We start from the raw sequence: 15671 nt of genomic DNA, 5'->3' as shown, positions 1-15671 counted from the left end.
AAGCACAAAATGACTACACCAGAGCAAGATGGTCACGGGTATTTTTATCAAATGATTTCAGGAAAATATCACCTATTTTTAGTACCATTGTCAAAATCTCTATTTGCTACCGGAAATTTGAAAAAAATGTTCAATGAAAATCAGGTTTGCCACAAAATCACTAAAAGAACAATTTTACTTGGTTTCACAGGCTGATAAGCTAAGTAAGACCTGTATAGCAAGGGATATCTTGTTATAGGCATTCGAGTTTTAGTGTGGTATTTCATAAAGCCCTCAATCTTTGTAAACCCTCTCACCCCCTAAAAAAGGGGAGAAATATAGGCTATATAAGAGTACTCTTTTTAAAATATAACTTATTTTTTAGAGATCTATGAGGCTGACAGCAAAACTCAGCAGAAAGTTTTGCTTTCTTTCAGCAGAAAGCAAAACTCAACAGAGCTCCCATATACGCCCTGCCCCTCACATGTACAAGCTTCCCACTATGAACATCCTGGCTATAGTGGCACATTTGTTAAAACAGATGAACCTGAAGTCACACATCATTATTACACAAAAGTCCATAGTTTACCTTACAGTTCATTCTTGGTGTTGTACATTCTATGGATTTGGGCAAATGTATCCACCATTACATATCACACAGAGTAGTTCCACTGCCCTAAAAATCCTCTGTGCTCTGCCTTTTCATCCCTCCCTCCTTCACAGCAACCATTGATCTTTTACTGCCTCCATAGTTTTCCCTTTTCCAGAATGTCATAGTTAGAATTATACAATATGTAGTCATTTCAGATTGGCTTCTTTCATTTAGTAATATGCATTTAAGGTTCCTCCATGTCTTCTCATCACTTGATAGCTCATTTCTTTGTAGCACTGAATAATACTCCATCGTAAAGGAGTGCTTTTTACAGTAGCTTGCAAGAGATACAAGGCAGAGGACACATCTAGCTTTTTTTTTTTTTTTTTGAGATGGAGTCTTGCTCTGTCGCCCAGGCGGCTGGAGTGTAGTGGCGCGATCTCGGCTCACTGCAACCTCCGCCTCCCAGGTTTAAGCACTTATCTGCCTCAGCCTCCCAAGTAGCTGGGATTACAGGCACGTGTCACCGTGCCCGGTTAATTTTTTTTTGTATTTTTAGTAGAGATGGGGTTTCACCATCTTGGCCAGGCTGGTCTTGAACTCCTGACCTCGTGATCCACCAGCCTCGGCCTCCTAAAGTGCTGGGATTATAAACTCCTATGCACCTATCACATAGCAGGAATCCAGTAAATAATTTGGAATGAATATATTATTGAACAATTGAAAATATAAATGAAGTTACTTAATCTTTCTAAGCCTCATTTTCCTTATCTGTAAAATGAGGTTAACACCTTCCTCATAATAACATATGAGAAATAGAAGACTGTATTTTAAAGACAGCTGTTATCATTAGTCATTACCAACATGAGTTATAATTAAAACAGTATTTACAAATTTGGCATCATGAATCTTTTAGTTCCGGAAAAATTAAATGGTAAAGAAAGAAAGAAGGTTAGGCCAGGACTTTTGTGAGATACTTATGGCATAAAATTTAAGAAGGTACTCCCCTATTTGCTTTGTCAGGATTCAAAAAGTTTTCAACAGACTAGTAAAAAGGATCAAAACAAATGAGGTGATATTTAATGTACTTGATCATAAAAACCTAGAATTGGCCAGGCACTGTGGTTCATACCTATAATCCTAGCATTTTGTGAGACCAAGGGAAGAGGATGGCTTGAGGCCAGGAGTTCAAGACCAGCCTTGACAACATCACAAGACTCTTTCTCTACCAAAAAAATAAAATAAAATAAAATTATCCAGGCACAATGGCATGCACCTATAGTCCTAGCTACTCCAGAAGTGGAGGCAGGAAGATCACTTTGAGCCTAGGAGTTCTTCCCGCCACTGCACTCCAGCCTACGCAACAGAGTGAGACCCTGCCTGTAAAAAATAGTGGTAATTCATTTTTTGAAATTTTTTCTAAAAACATAGAATCCAGGTCTACAAATTAATTGCACCAGTAATGAATGAGGGACTTCTGGGTTAATGGAAGGAAACATGAATGTTTTAATTATTTGCAAGGTAATTAAGGATCAATAGTACGTTTGTAAAAGTTAATACAAACTTAGAGTGAATAAAAATATAACATAGAAATACAGTTTCCTGGCTGGGCACAATGGCTCATGCCTGTAATCCCAGCACTTTGGGAGGCTGAGGCGGGCAGACCACCTGAGGTAAGGAGTTCAAGACCAGCCTGACCAATATGGTGAAACCCTGTCTCTACTAAAAATACAAAAATTAGCTGGGTGTGGTGGCATACACCTGTAGTCCCAGCTACTCGGGAGGCTGGGGCAAGGGAATCGCTTGAAGCCAGGAGGTAGAGGAGGTTGCAGTGAGCCAAGATCACTCCATTGCACTCCAGCCTGGGCGTTGTAGCAAGACTCTGTCTCAAAAAAAAAAAAAAAAAGAAAAAGAAAGAAAGAAATATAGTCTCCTTAGTGTGATGGTTAATATTTGAGTGTCAACTTGATTGCATTGAAGGATGCAAGGTATTGTTCCTGGGTGCGTCTATGACGGTGTTGGCAAAGGAGATTAACTTTTGAGTCAGTGGACTGGGAAAGGCAGACTCACCCTCAATCTGGCTGGGCACAATCTAATCAGCTGCCAGCACAGCCAGAATAAAAGCAGGCAGAAGAACATGGGAAGACTAGACTGGCTTATTCTCCCAGCCTACATCTCTCACCTGTGCTGGATGCTTCCTGCCCTCAAACATCGGACTCCAAGTTCTTCAGCTTTGGGACTCTTGGACCTTTGACCACAGACTGAAGACTACACTGTTGGCTTACCCACTTTTGAGGTTTTGGGACTTGGACTAGCTTCTTTGCTCCTCAGTTTGCAGATGGCCTATCGTGGGACCTCACCTTGTGACTGTGTGAGTCAAACTCCTTAATAAACTCTCCTTTATATACACAGCTATTCTATTAGTTCTGCCTCTGTAGAGAACCCTGACTAATACACTTACAAAGTACTATGAGGGGCTGGGCACGGTGGTTCACGATGCCTGTAATCCCAGTACTTTGGGAAGCGGAGGCAGGTGAATCAACTGAGTTTAGGAGTTTGAGACCAACCTGGCCAACATGGTGAAACCCTGTCTCTACTAAAAATACAGAAAATTAGCTGGGTGTGGCGGTAGGCACCTGTAATCCCAGCTACTCAAGAGGCTGAGGCAGGAGAATTGCTTGTACCTGGGAGGTGGAGGCTGCAATGAGCTGAGATCGTGCCACTGCACTCCAGCCTGGGCAACAAGAGCAAAACTCTGTCTCAAACAAAAAAAAAAAAAAGAAAAAGAAAAAGAAAGAAAAAGTACTATGAGATCATGAACAACAGTGTCTAGTTCTGAATATCCCATTTCAAGAGGAGCCATGATAAACTGGAGATTATCTATAAGTATGCCAGAGAAAAAAGGATCTCAGAGCCATGTTTTCTAAAGTTATAAAATTAGAAATGTTTGATATGATAAAAAGTTAACATTATAAGAGCAATTCTAGTTGAAGTAACAAAAAATTATCTTTCAGTTGAAAGAAAAGTTTTCTAAAAATTAAAATTGTTCAAGAATGACAGAAATTGTGTCCTAATAGTAGCCTTCCTTTCAAAGAAAGCATTCAAACAGAGGCTAGATGGTCATTTCTAAGCCATACTGCAGATGCTGTCCATCTAGAATTTTCTTCTCATCTAGGATGTATATAAATAATTCTAAAATCTATGTGAAATGCTACTTAAATCCTGTAGAATTCCCACTGGACTAATTATTAGGAAAAGGTAGGCCTTACTTTGTACCTATTGTAAATGTTGTCCATAAGTTATCTTTTCACACCAAAATTTAAAAACAGGAAAAAAATACACAACAGTGCTAAGAAAGCTTATCCACTACAAGTATTTTGGATTAGAGATGAAGTCTATCACTGCCCATCTGGCCTTCAAGTGACCTACTTTTTATTTTCACATTACATTAACTTGCAATTAGCTTGTAGTCCATAAGGTTCAAAACAGATCTGTTTTCAGAACAAGCCCCATGTCAACATAAAATTTTAATAGGTTGAACATGAGAAAGTAAATAAGTGGTGGCTGAAAATGCTAGAAAACTATTTAACATTGTTGAGTATTCATTAAGCAACTATTAGTAGGCACTCCCATACGAGGTATTTGAGAGATTCAGAGAGTCTTCCTCATGTCCACAATCAAACGAGGGGATGCCTTTACATTTACACAGGAAATAAACACAAATACTTCACCTACAGCCATGTTCACTGTTACCAATGACCTAGAGAATCTTGCAATTAACCTTTCTATTGAATCATGGTCTAGGGCATGTGGTCAAGTGCATGGAAAGAGTCAGGCAAAAATGTTATGTGCTTGAGAAGCATGCAGGCATTAAAGTTGAGTCATCCATCATTTTTTGTACTTCCCATAAGTAATAAACAGTTTTAATTTTGCAAAGACTTACCATGGAAAATTTATACTGAGAAGAAAATAACACAATATTAGCAAGGACAAAAGAAATTACTCTTTTATAATATGCATTATCTGGTTTTGATTTGCATTTCTCTGATGGCCAGTGATGATGAGCATTTTTTCATGTGTTTTTTGGCTGCATAAATGTCTTCTTTTGAGAAGTGTCTGTTGATGTCCTTCGCCCAGTTTTTGATGGGGTTGTTTGTTTTTTTCTTGTAAATTTGTTGGAGTTCATTGTAGATTCTGGATATTAGCCCTTTGTCAGATGAGTATGTTGTGAAAATTTTCTCCCATTTTGTAGGTCGCCTGTTCACTCTGATGGTAGTTTCTTTTGCTGTGCAGAAGCTCTTTAGTTTAACTAGATCCCATTTGTCAGTTTTGGCTTTTGTTGCCATTGCTTTTGGTGTTTTAGACATGAAGTCCTTGCCCATGCCTATGTCCTGAATGGTAATGCCTAGGTTTTCTTCTAGGGTTTTTATGGTTTTAGGTCTAACGTTTAAGTCTTTAATCCATCTTGAATTGATTTTTGTATAAGGTGTAAGGAAGGGATCCAGTTTCAGCTTTCTATATATGGCTAGCCAGTTTTCCCAGTACCATTTATTAAATAGGGAATCCTTTCCCCATTGCTTGTTTTTCTCAGGTTTGTCAAAGATCAGATAGTTGTAGATATGCGGCGTTATTTCTGCGTGCTCTGTTCTGTTCCATTGATCTATATCTCTGTTTTGGTACCAGTACCATGCTGCTTTGGTTACTGTAGCCTTGTAGTATAGTTTGAAGTCAGGTAGCGTGATGCCTCCAGCTTTGTTCTTTTGGCTTAGGACTGACTTGGTGATGCGGGCTCTTTTTTGGTTCCATATGAACTTTAAAGTAGCTTTTTCCAATTCTGTGAAGAAAGTCATTGGTAGCTTGATGGGGATGGCATTGAATCTGTAAATTACCTTGGGCAGTATGGCCATTTTCACGATATTGATTCTTCCTACCCATGAGCATGGAATGTTCTTCCATTTGTTTGTATCCTCCTTTATTTCCTTGAGCAGTGGTTTGTAGTTCTCCAAACCACAATGAGATACCATCTCACACCAGTTAGAATGGCAATCATTAAAAAGTCAGGAAACAACAGGTGCTGGAGAGGATGTGGAGAAATAGGAACACTTTTACACTGTTGGTGGGACTGTAAACTAGTTCAACCCTTGTGGAAGTCAGTGTGGCGATTCCTCAGGGATCTGGAACTAGAAATACCATTTGACCCAGCCATCCCATTACTGGGTATATACCCAAAGGACTATAAATCATGCTGCTATAAAGACACATGCACACGTATGTTTATTGCGGCATTATTCACAATAGCAAAGACTTGGAACCAACCCAAATGTCCAACAATGATAGAATGGATTAAGAAAATGTGGCACATATACACCATGGAATACTATGCAGCCATAAAAAAGGATGAGTTCATGTCCTTTGTAGGGACATGGATGAAATTGGAAATCATCATTCTCAGTAAACTATCGCAAGAACAAAAAACCAAACACCGCATATTCTCACTCATAGGTGGGAATTGAACAATGAGAACACATGGACACAGGAAGGGGAACATCACACTCTGGGGACTGTTGTGGGGCGGGGGGAGGGGGGAGGGATAGCATTGGGAGATATACCTAATGCTAGATGACGAGTTAGTGGGTGCAGCGCACCAGCATGGCACATGTATACATATGTAACTAACCTGCACATTGCGCACATGTACCCTAAAACCTAAAGTATAATAATAATAAATTAAAAATATATATATGCATTATCTGGAAGTATTTGGAATTCTGCTTTTCCATAGATAAAATATAAAAATATATATAGCCAGTCAGCAGTTCCGCAGCAAGTACTGCAATAAGAAATAAAAATAGATCTGGGAAGTCCAAATGGTAAGGCTCCATGTCCAAAAATGCAAAACTATTTTCACGTAGAAAAGATGAGATATAGCACTAAATGATAAGATACAGGGGGAAAGAACAGAGATTTTACTCCCATCTTAAAATCATAGCTGTAGCTCATTCCCTCCTTTAAAGTGTAAAGTAAAAGGTGCTGCCTGGTACTATACAGAAAATGCCACCCAAGATAGAGGAGACAGAAATTAGAGCCCTAAAATAATTTTCCATTATCTCAAAGGTCAACATACACAGCCAAGAATAAATTGTGTGTGCCACCAAGCGTGAGCCTTCTGGTGATAAAATGAAGAGACACAAAAGGCAACTGATCCAACGTTTAAAAAGATAACAGTTATCAAGGTCATCTAATCAACTTGGTTTCATTTTGGAAGCAGTGAATTCCATATTATGGAGTAAATGAAGTGCCAGTTTCATCTTTTATGGTCTCACTGTGCTTTCTCTTACTGAGGAATGAGACAAAGTTTAATGACTAAAGACACAAATGACCTAATGAATAACAGTGAAGGAGATGATTCAAACAAGGCACGAGTAGTAAACACCGACACACACACACACAAAGTGATCCTTTTATTCCTTTGCCAAGGGCAACAGATTTTAACGCAGAAATGGCCTTCTGTCACTCCACTTACAGAAACACATTCAAGAATTATTACAGGATATAGGTCAAACTGTACCAAAAAGAACAACTGAACTATAGGCTGAACTCATGAAGAATACTATATAACAATAAAATAAACACAAAATGGCTTTAGGAAAAAGTAGAAAAATTCTTAGATACTAGGTTAAAAGTATAAAAAAACAAAAACAAAAACCAATAGCCTTTCACAGAATAAAGAAAAATTCTAGCTGGGCGCTGTGGCTCATGCCTGTAATCCTAGCACTTTGGCAGGCTGAGGTAGGTGGATCAACTGAGGTCAGGAGTTCGAGACCAGCCTGGCCAACATGGTGAAACCCCATCTCTCCTAAAAATACAAAAATTAGCAAGGGTGTGGTGGCGGGTGCCTATAATCCCAGCTACTTGGGAGGCTGAGGCAGGAAAATCACTTGAACCCAGGAGGCAGAGGTTACACTGAGCCGAGATCGTGCCATGGCACTCCAGCCTGGGCGGCAAGAGTGAAACTCCATCTCAAAAAAAAAAAAAACAAAGAAAGAAAAATTCCTGACTCTTATGAGTTTTGTTCCTATGTTCATATACTGTGCTATATTCTCTTTCACCAATTCAGCCTAAACTATTTCTACAGTGCAGACTGGAATAAGCAGAAATTTTATTTGCTTACACAAATTTTATCCAATATTCCTTCTAATGTAGAATCTTTTTGAATTTTTCCAATCTCTACTAAATATTTCCAGTAATTGGAAGTTTATTATCTTGTAAGCCTGCCCTTTCCGTTTTCAGAGAGCACTATAGGCCAAAAAATTCCTCTCCTCCTAATCTTTGCCTAATATTATTTGATGTAAAAACAGCAGGTTTTTGGTGGGTCCCAAGGTAAAGGAGACACCTTCCATATGCATTTGGGAAGATAATAGAAGTCTGATATAGCAAACATATATTCTATCTTATTACAAACTCATGCTATGTCTCAAAGGCCACAACATTTCAAAAACATCACCGCTGTTACCATCTAATCCTGAGTTTTTTTGGAGACTTCCTGGCAGTCTCCTAAAAACTCTGTGGCCGCCCAAAGAATTAACAAGTGTTAACGGAGCCCATTTCTAGGGTGAGGGACATATGTGGTACTGTACGTATGTATCAAATGGATATCTTCAATTTTAAATGAATTTTTCACAAGTGAAGCTTAATTTTGCTGAATGAATTTTAGGTAATATTATATACGTTCATTTTGAAATGATTTAGGTTTTCCTAATGTCCTGAGGTCTACACATTTAGAGAACTATTTAGAGCATTCTCTAAATAGGAACCTTCACTGTTCATTTCTAAACTGAAGAATTAGGAAAAAAAAAAAAAAAAGATAGCACATTCAACTCAACAAAAATTTGTAAATGGCCTTAACTTCTTTTTAGACAAAGTTTGCTCATTCATGCCTTTATATATTATTTAATACATACCCACTACTATATCAAGTACTATGTTCCATCACAGAAATGCAAAGATAAGCATAATCTGCTTATAGGAGAGATGTGAAGCTAAATAGGTCTATTAGAAGCATTACAAAATAGAGGGAGGAAAAAGACTTTCTCAGACTAAACCAGTCCCACTCTACCCTCAACCCATGTACCTGTGAAGATTTATCTTTTGTAATACAAGTTAATGAAGCCCATTATTCCTTCTGGAGAATGGACAGTATTATCTTTCAGATTGATTCAACATGTCAATCTGAAGTTTATTGAGTTCTTTAGATTTGCTGGGTCACACCTTCACTGGACAGTTAATGTTTTGGCCTACAAACTTTCATTCCTGCTTCTTACTGGGATAAAATACGCAAAAAAAAAAAAGAATAAAAAATCTGTATTTATCTTCAGTAGAGCAGATGCCAACATCAATAAACCTTGAAAGACGCCTGTAAACCTAGCACTTTGGGAGGCCGAGGTGGGCGGATCATGAGGTCAGGAGAACCAGACCATCCTGGCTATCATGGTGAAACCCCGTCTCTACTAAAAAATACAAAAAAATTAGCCGGGCGTGGCGGCGTGCGCCTGTAGTCCCAGCTACTGGGGAGGCTGAGACAGCAGAATAGCGTGAACCCAGGAGGCGGAGCTTGCAGTGAGCTGAGATCGCGCCACTGCACTCCAGCCTGGGTGACAGAGCAAGACTCCGTCTCTAAATAAATAAATAAATAAATAAATAAATAAATAAATAAATAAAAATTAAAAAAAAATGCGCAGGAGAATGGCGTGAACCTGGGAGGCGGAGCTTGCAGTGAGCCAAGATCGCGCCAATGCACTCCAGCCTGGGCCACAGAGCTAGACACTGTCTCCAGAAAAAAAAAAAAAAAGAAAAAGAAAGAAAGAAATGCATGAACCAGGAGCTTACATGAAAACTGTACACAAAGTCCTTAAGAAAACAGTCAAGCTGATGTTTGTCACACACTACTGTCAGAAAATGCCATTGGTCATCTCCAAGCCTAGAAGCAGTACCTCCAATGTCCTGATGTCATATGGTTTACACCCGCTCATCCTCTTTAGCACCTGTATGTTTACTTCCATATGTAACTCAGTTTTCCCCTCTACACAGCTAAAATCAGGCCTATTTCTCCATTTTCAACTTTCCCCTGAGCTACAGCACTGATTCTCAAACTGCTCATTAGATAATTCCATCTGGATTCCACAGTAGTATTTCAAACTCAACGTAAAGGTCAATTCCTCATCTTCCTAAAACAATGTTCCTCAACCACATCTGACTCTTTCTGTTGCCAGTGTCTTGATTTTCAGTTACCACTTCTTTCTTACTCCAATATTCATTTGGTTTTAAAGTCAAACAATTTAAGCAACACCCTGTCTTTTGTGTCTATCCTTTTTGTTCCTTCTAATCATGATTGGTAGTTCTGGTTCTTTTTCTCTCTTATCTACCTGCTTCCTTTATAATCCTCCGTGAATACTACTGCAAGATAACAATTTTAAGGCAGGAGATAACTATGCTCAACATTCTTGCTCAAAAACTAACAACATACATTCATTTTGTCATGGCACTTGATGTCCGCCACAATCTGTCTCTAATCTTTTTCCTATCTTGTATTCCTCAACATGCCTTATGTGTCTGTCCCCATGTAGCCAAACTACACGAATAGTATTCTCTCTTAGAGCTTTGTTCTTTTCCACCTCATTCTTTTATGCCTCTTCCTGGTGAGAGTTTCTTTTGAATGGATAGTTCCCCTTCCTCAAAGCCCATTTCCTCCAGGAAGTCTTTGTCATTCATCTGAAAAACAAATTTTTTCCCTTACTTCAAATTCAGTAACACTTTGTTTCTTACTTAACAGAGAGGTTAATAAAATTTACTTTGCAGGCAGATTAACTGGAATCTGATGCTAGCTCTACCATCCATGACCTCACCATGAGCAAGTATCTTCATCTCAATAAGCCGTGGTTTCTTCATCTGCAAAATGGTAATAATAAATAGCACTTGTGACTTAAGGATTGCTGTGAGAGGTAAATATGCCAGCACCTGTTAAGCACGCCATAATCTCTGGCTATCATTATCATCTTCATTATTATTCCCTGTTTCCTCTGAGGGTATCATAAACATAACATTAAAACCAGAGGAAATTTAAAAGTTTGGTACTATACTTTGATTACCACTTTCTACCAGCACCTACTAGAATATCTGGCACACAGGAACTCAGTAAGTATTTGTTGAAATTAACCATAAATGAATGAGTCCATAAACATGAAATCAATGAGTACATATAAAACTCAGTCTTAAGTTTTTGGTTAAAAACATTGCTATATATAAAACAGATAAAGGAAATACAGATTAAAAGGGTAGGGAGGGTAGGCAAGAAATTTCCCACGCCAGTATCATAAACTGACTGCCAAAAAAGCTTATAAAACTGTAAAAATATAGTTTATAGATCAAGGGAGGTAGGAGACTCATAGTGGTGCTCTGTGGAGGACCATATTTTAAATGTCACCTGGATTAAATAGCATGTGTCAAGAAGAGAAGGAGCAGAATGGTTAAGGGTTTAGAAAGAAGGCCAAATAAGAAATTCCTGAACAAAGGAAATGAATATTTAACCTCAGAAGAGAAAATCTTAAGTAGGGATAGAATCATTCCCATAAAATATATGAAAAGTTAACACTTGGTAAAGAGAGTAGATCACTTCTGTGTGGCTTCACAAGACTTAATGAAAAATGTAAAAGGAAGAACATTTTGATTGAATATGACAAAATGACTATTAAACCTGCCCAGGAACATAACCAGCTGCTGTTACAGAGTAGTGAGTTCCAAATAAACATAAGCATTCAAGTAGAAAATAGTATCTGCCAGAGATGCTAAAATATTTAAAACTATACATATTGGCATAAGTATGACATAGCTGAGTTCACACATTTTAAAAGAAAGAGATACTGATAAACACATTACAGTGAGGTTGGGGAATATTTATATAAACATAATGATCCATATATACATATATAAAGTACTAGTCTGATATATTTCTGAAAATTTGTCACTGAATGGTAAAAACTGGATTCACAGTGTGACGGCAAATAACTATATTACATATACCAGTTAAATCTAACAATCAAAAGTGAAAGTTACTATTATAGGGATAGAGGGTTGTTCTAAATGATTTTATGATTTTTAAAAATTTGTTTTTAATCCTACAAATCATGTTTTAAGATCAGTCATATTTCTTACATTAAAAAATAGTTAATTATCAATATTTTTCTATAAGCTTACAAGATTTTCATAAAAAAAATAAGAGCAAAAGAAAATGGAAGAGGGAAACAAACCGAGTTAGTCAAAAATAAAAATCTAATGTGTTCAATTAGTTCAATAAACCTACAGAAACCATCTTTTATCACATGTAAAAGATGCTTTCCATAATTCTATCTTAACTGTCTTTATTATAGCTATTCCACATGATACAGAAAATATCCAATAGTTTAATGTAATAAAATTCCATTTCATTTTGGATCTATATACATTTCAAACTGATTAGATATCACCTTAAATAACCCTTCCACTCAAAAAAGTTGGCTAAGTCAGTTGATGCTTTCCATTACCATTAAATGGACAAATTTTATGACATGCAGATTTCCAGTTGGGCCATTACTTTAAAATAAACTCCTTACTTCTTATGGGATTTTTTTTTTTTTAATTCCCAAGGAACTTAAGGTTTCATGAATCAATCTCAATATGACCACTATTACAGAGAGAAACAGTTGAAATTACATGCAGTGACAGTCTGAGACAACTGCAATAACTGATTTTACTTCTAATAAGTATCAGTAAGTGAAAAGTAGTACTTAAAAAGAAAAATTATGGTACTAGCATTCTCTTAAAGTTTCAGATGTGTTAAGATATCTTCAGAAGGCGAGAATGTGGCTCATGCCTGTAATCCCAGCACCTTGGGAGGCCGAGGCAGGTGGATCACCTGAGGTCAGGAGTTCGAGACTGGCCTGGCCAACATGGCAAAACCATGTCTCTACTAAAATTACAAAAATTAGCCAGGTGTAGTGACAGGTGCCTATAATCCCAGCTGCTCGGGAGACTGAAGCAGGAGAATTGCTTGAACCCAGGAGGTGAGGTTGCAGTGAGCTGAGATCACGCCACTGCACTCCAGCCTGGGCGACAGAGCGAGACTCCATCTCAGAAAAAAAAAAAGAAAGAGAACAGGGAAAAGAAAACTTCAAGTAGATCTTAAAAAACGTACTAAGTAATTTTACCTATAAGCAGGGATCTAATATTAAAAAATACTTTTCATAGTATAAACGGCTCATTCATTCAGAAAAACTTATACCAGCTCTTATCATTGTAATTTAAATTATATTTTAAGTTTCTAAAATGATTGGCAAATATATGAAACTTCAGATCCATCCTTTGAAAATACTAAAGTTTTAAACAATTTTCCCCAATGTTCCTTATACATACATTTGTACTGATTTTTCCATTTCTTTCTGTGACAACACTACTTAGAATTTATACATAATATTGGCTTAAGAAATATGTATGGTGAGCAACTAAATTTATACTACTATTGTAAAATATAAAAGAAATTGGCCAAAACCTAATTAAGTAATGAGAATAAAATTTCTACGAGGGCAGATCTTTCTGCAGCACAATTACTAGAAAAATGCCTAATACAAAATAGGTGCTTGTATTAGTATGTTTTCATACTGCTATAAAGAACTGCCCACGACTGGGTAATTTATAAAAGAAGGAGATTTTATTTTATTTATTTATTTTTGAGACAGAGTCTCGCTCTGTTGCCCAGGCTGGAGTGCAGTGGCTTGATCTCAGCTCACTGCAACCTCTGCTTCCCGGGTTCAAGTGATTCTCCTGCCTCAGCCTCCCAAGTAGCTGGGATTACAGGCCACCATGCGTGGCTAATTTTTTTGTATTTTTAGTAGAGATGGGGTTTCACTGTGTTAGCCAGGATGGTCTCGATCTCCTGACCTCAAGTGATCCACCCGCCTCAGCCTCCCAAAGTGCTGGGATTACAGGCGTGAGCCACCGCGCCTGGCCAAAAGAAGGAGATTTAACTGACTCATAGTTCAGCATCGCTGGGGAAACTTACAATCATAAGGGAAGGTGAAGGGGAAGCAACGCACCTTCTTCATAAGGTAGCAGGTAAGAGAAGTGCCCAGCTAAGGGGGAAGAGCACCTTATAAACCATCAGATCTTGTGAGAACTCCCTCACTGCCATGAGAACAGCATGAGGGAAACAGCCCCCATGATTCAATTACCTCCATCTGGTCTCTCCTTTGACACGTGGGGATGATGAGGATTACAATTCCAGATGAGATTTGGGTGGGGACACAGAGCTTAACCATTTCAGTGCACAATAACTATTTCCTGCATAAAGTGAATGAAAAACAGTTAATTTCTGTTTTATAAAAATCTTGCTGGAAAATACAAAACTTCCCATACTTGAAAGAGGATCTTACAGACCCAATTTTGGGGTCAACATTTTGTATGTAAAATGTTTGTTTTGTTTTCTAATAATTCTGTTAAAAATAATAAAATTATTTTAATTTTAAATATAATTTTAAAAATAATGAAAATAATTCTGTTAAAAATTCTGTTGTTTAAAAATAAAAAAGTTTGTAATGTGGAATTCAAATAAACACTGCACCCTTGCCTTTTACATGAAAAGCAAATTAAAATCTCATCCACTATGTTTTAAAGAAAATCAAAATCTAACATTTGACAGTAATCAGTATAAGCTTCCTTCGACCACAGCAAAGAAAAAAAAAAAGTCCACTTTTTCTATGCTTTTAAAGAAACTGGTATGCAAAAGCAACTGATTATAATTCAGTCTTCTCTCTCATTAAGCATGTATAGATTCTAATCATGAACATTTTCTCTCCATATCCAAAACAATAGTATCATTATGCATGACCAGAACATTCTAAATTTCTCCACAAAAAGATTCTGTATATAAATTCTCAGCATTTCAGCTCCTCTAAAATGAAGAGAGATTAAGATGATATATACCGAAAGGACCAGCCTAATTTGGAGAATATTCAAAGTGTATGACCCCATACCATAAGTATTTCCTTCAAATAAAAAACGGCTGATGAATACTGGACGTATCAAATACGATGTTTCTTCTATGTTTCTTCTCAGAGTCATTAGTCCAGGAAAAATGGTAAGAAATAATTATTTCTTGTATGTTAGTAATTCCTGATATGAATCCCAACTCACATTCACACTCTAGTCCCAAAACTACTGTGCTCCAGGCAACTGGCAATGACTTATTGCATACACAGAATCTGCTCCTGCCTCCAATACGTACTCAATCCCAGGGAGGATAGGTAAATAGTAAGAAAAAATTATGAATGACCTAAGTATTTGTGAGAATATCTAACAGCAATAAGATTTTTAAAAATCCAATTTGTAGACATACTTACATACTGTATGTTTAAACACTTTTTAAAATTCTGGTGTGCAATCTCAAAATATCCAGCTCCCCTGCAGAAATCTGCTCATCCTTTAAAATGAGTCCCAATACAACTGTCTCCTTTACCCTACAAAACTGTACCCAGAGGACTTAAGCATTCAGTCTTCTGTATAGTCAAAGAAATTGGCTACACATATTTCACTCCAATTTGTAATGGAGCTATTAGTATCTCTTCCCAACCAGGTTATAATCACATGCAATGCAAGATCTGTAGGTTTTTCTCTGTTAAAAAAATCTTATGAAGAACCTAGCATAAGTCTGAGTATATAACCAAGAACAATTTATTAAACTAGATTTGGAATATTCTTCCTATGACCAATGCATATTATTGGTCATTAGCGGTAATATCCTTTCTTTACCATGAATGTTTTTATTTACTATTTCTAAATACTATAGATATATAAGTAATATATAAATTATATAAATAATTTCTGAATCTTATTTTCATTCACTCAGAATAAAAAGTCAATTGAGATAGCTTCTTTCCTAGAAAAAAAAATCAAACAATGGATTTAGAAGCCTAAGAAATCTTGAAAGAGGAATCTCTTCCATACCAAGTGGAAAAAGAGATTATATAAGAATTTAACTGTAATTTTATATAGTAATGGACAAAACTTTTGGCCA

At 37.0% G+C, this 15671-nt stretch overlaps 1 protein-coding gene across 3 annotated transcripts in view; it reads right to left on the bottom strand.

The window, feature by feature from the left end:
- Window positions 1-15671, bottom strand: part of TMTC2 (transmembrane O-mannosyltransferase targeting cadherins 2) — a 458517-nt gene that overhangs the window by 321489 nt on the left and 121357 nt on the right. Inside the window, exon 2 of one of the 3 annotated variants that reach the window (XM_063646526.1) lies at window positions 13831-13939. The exons of 1 other annotated variant lie outside the window; for it this stretch is intronic. The gene's annotated coding sequence lies outside the window, so the exon portion shown is untranslated. Of the gene's footprint in view, window positions 1-10473; window positions 10495-13830; window positions 13940-15671 lie in introns of those variants that run through there. One more of the 3 variants, XM_063646525.1, reaches the window with a different exon arrangement.

The sequence above is a fragment of the Pongo pygmaeus genome, chromosome 10 (genome assembly GCF_028885625.2).
Source record: "Pongo pygmaeus isolate AG05252 chromosome 10, NHGRI_mPonPyg2-v2.0_pri, whole genome shotgun sequence".
Taxonomy (NCBI): domain Eukaryota; kingdom Metazoa; phylum Chordata; class Mammalia; order Primates; family Hominidae; genus Pongo; species Pongo pygmaeus.
The sequence above is the reverse complement of the archived record's forward strand: the minus strand, read 5'-3'. Positions and strand labels throughout refer to the sequence as shown.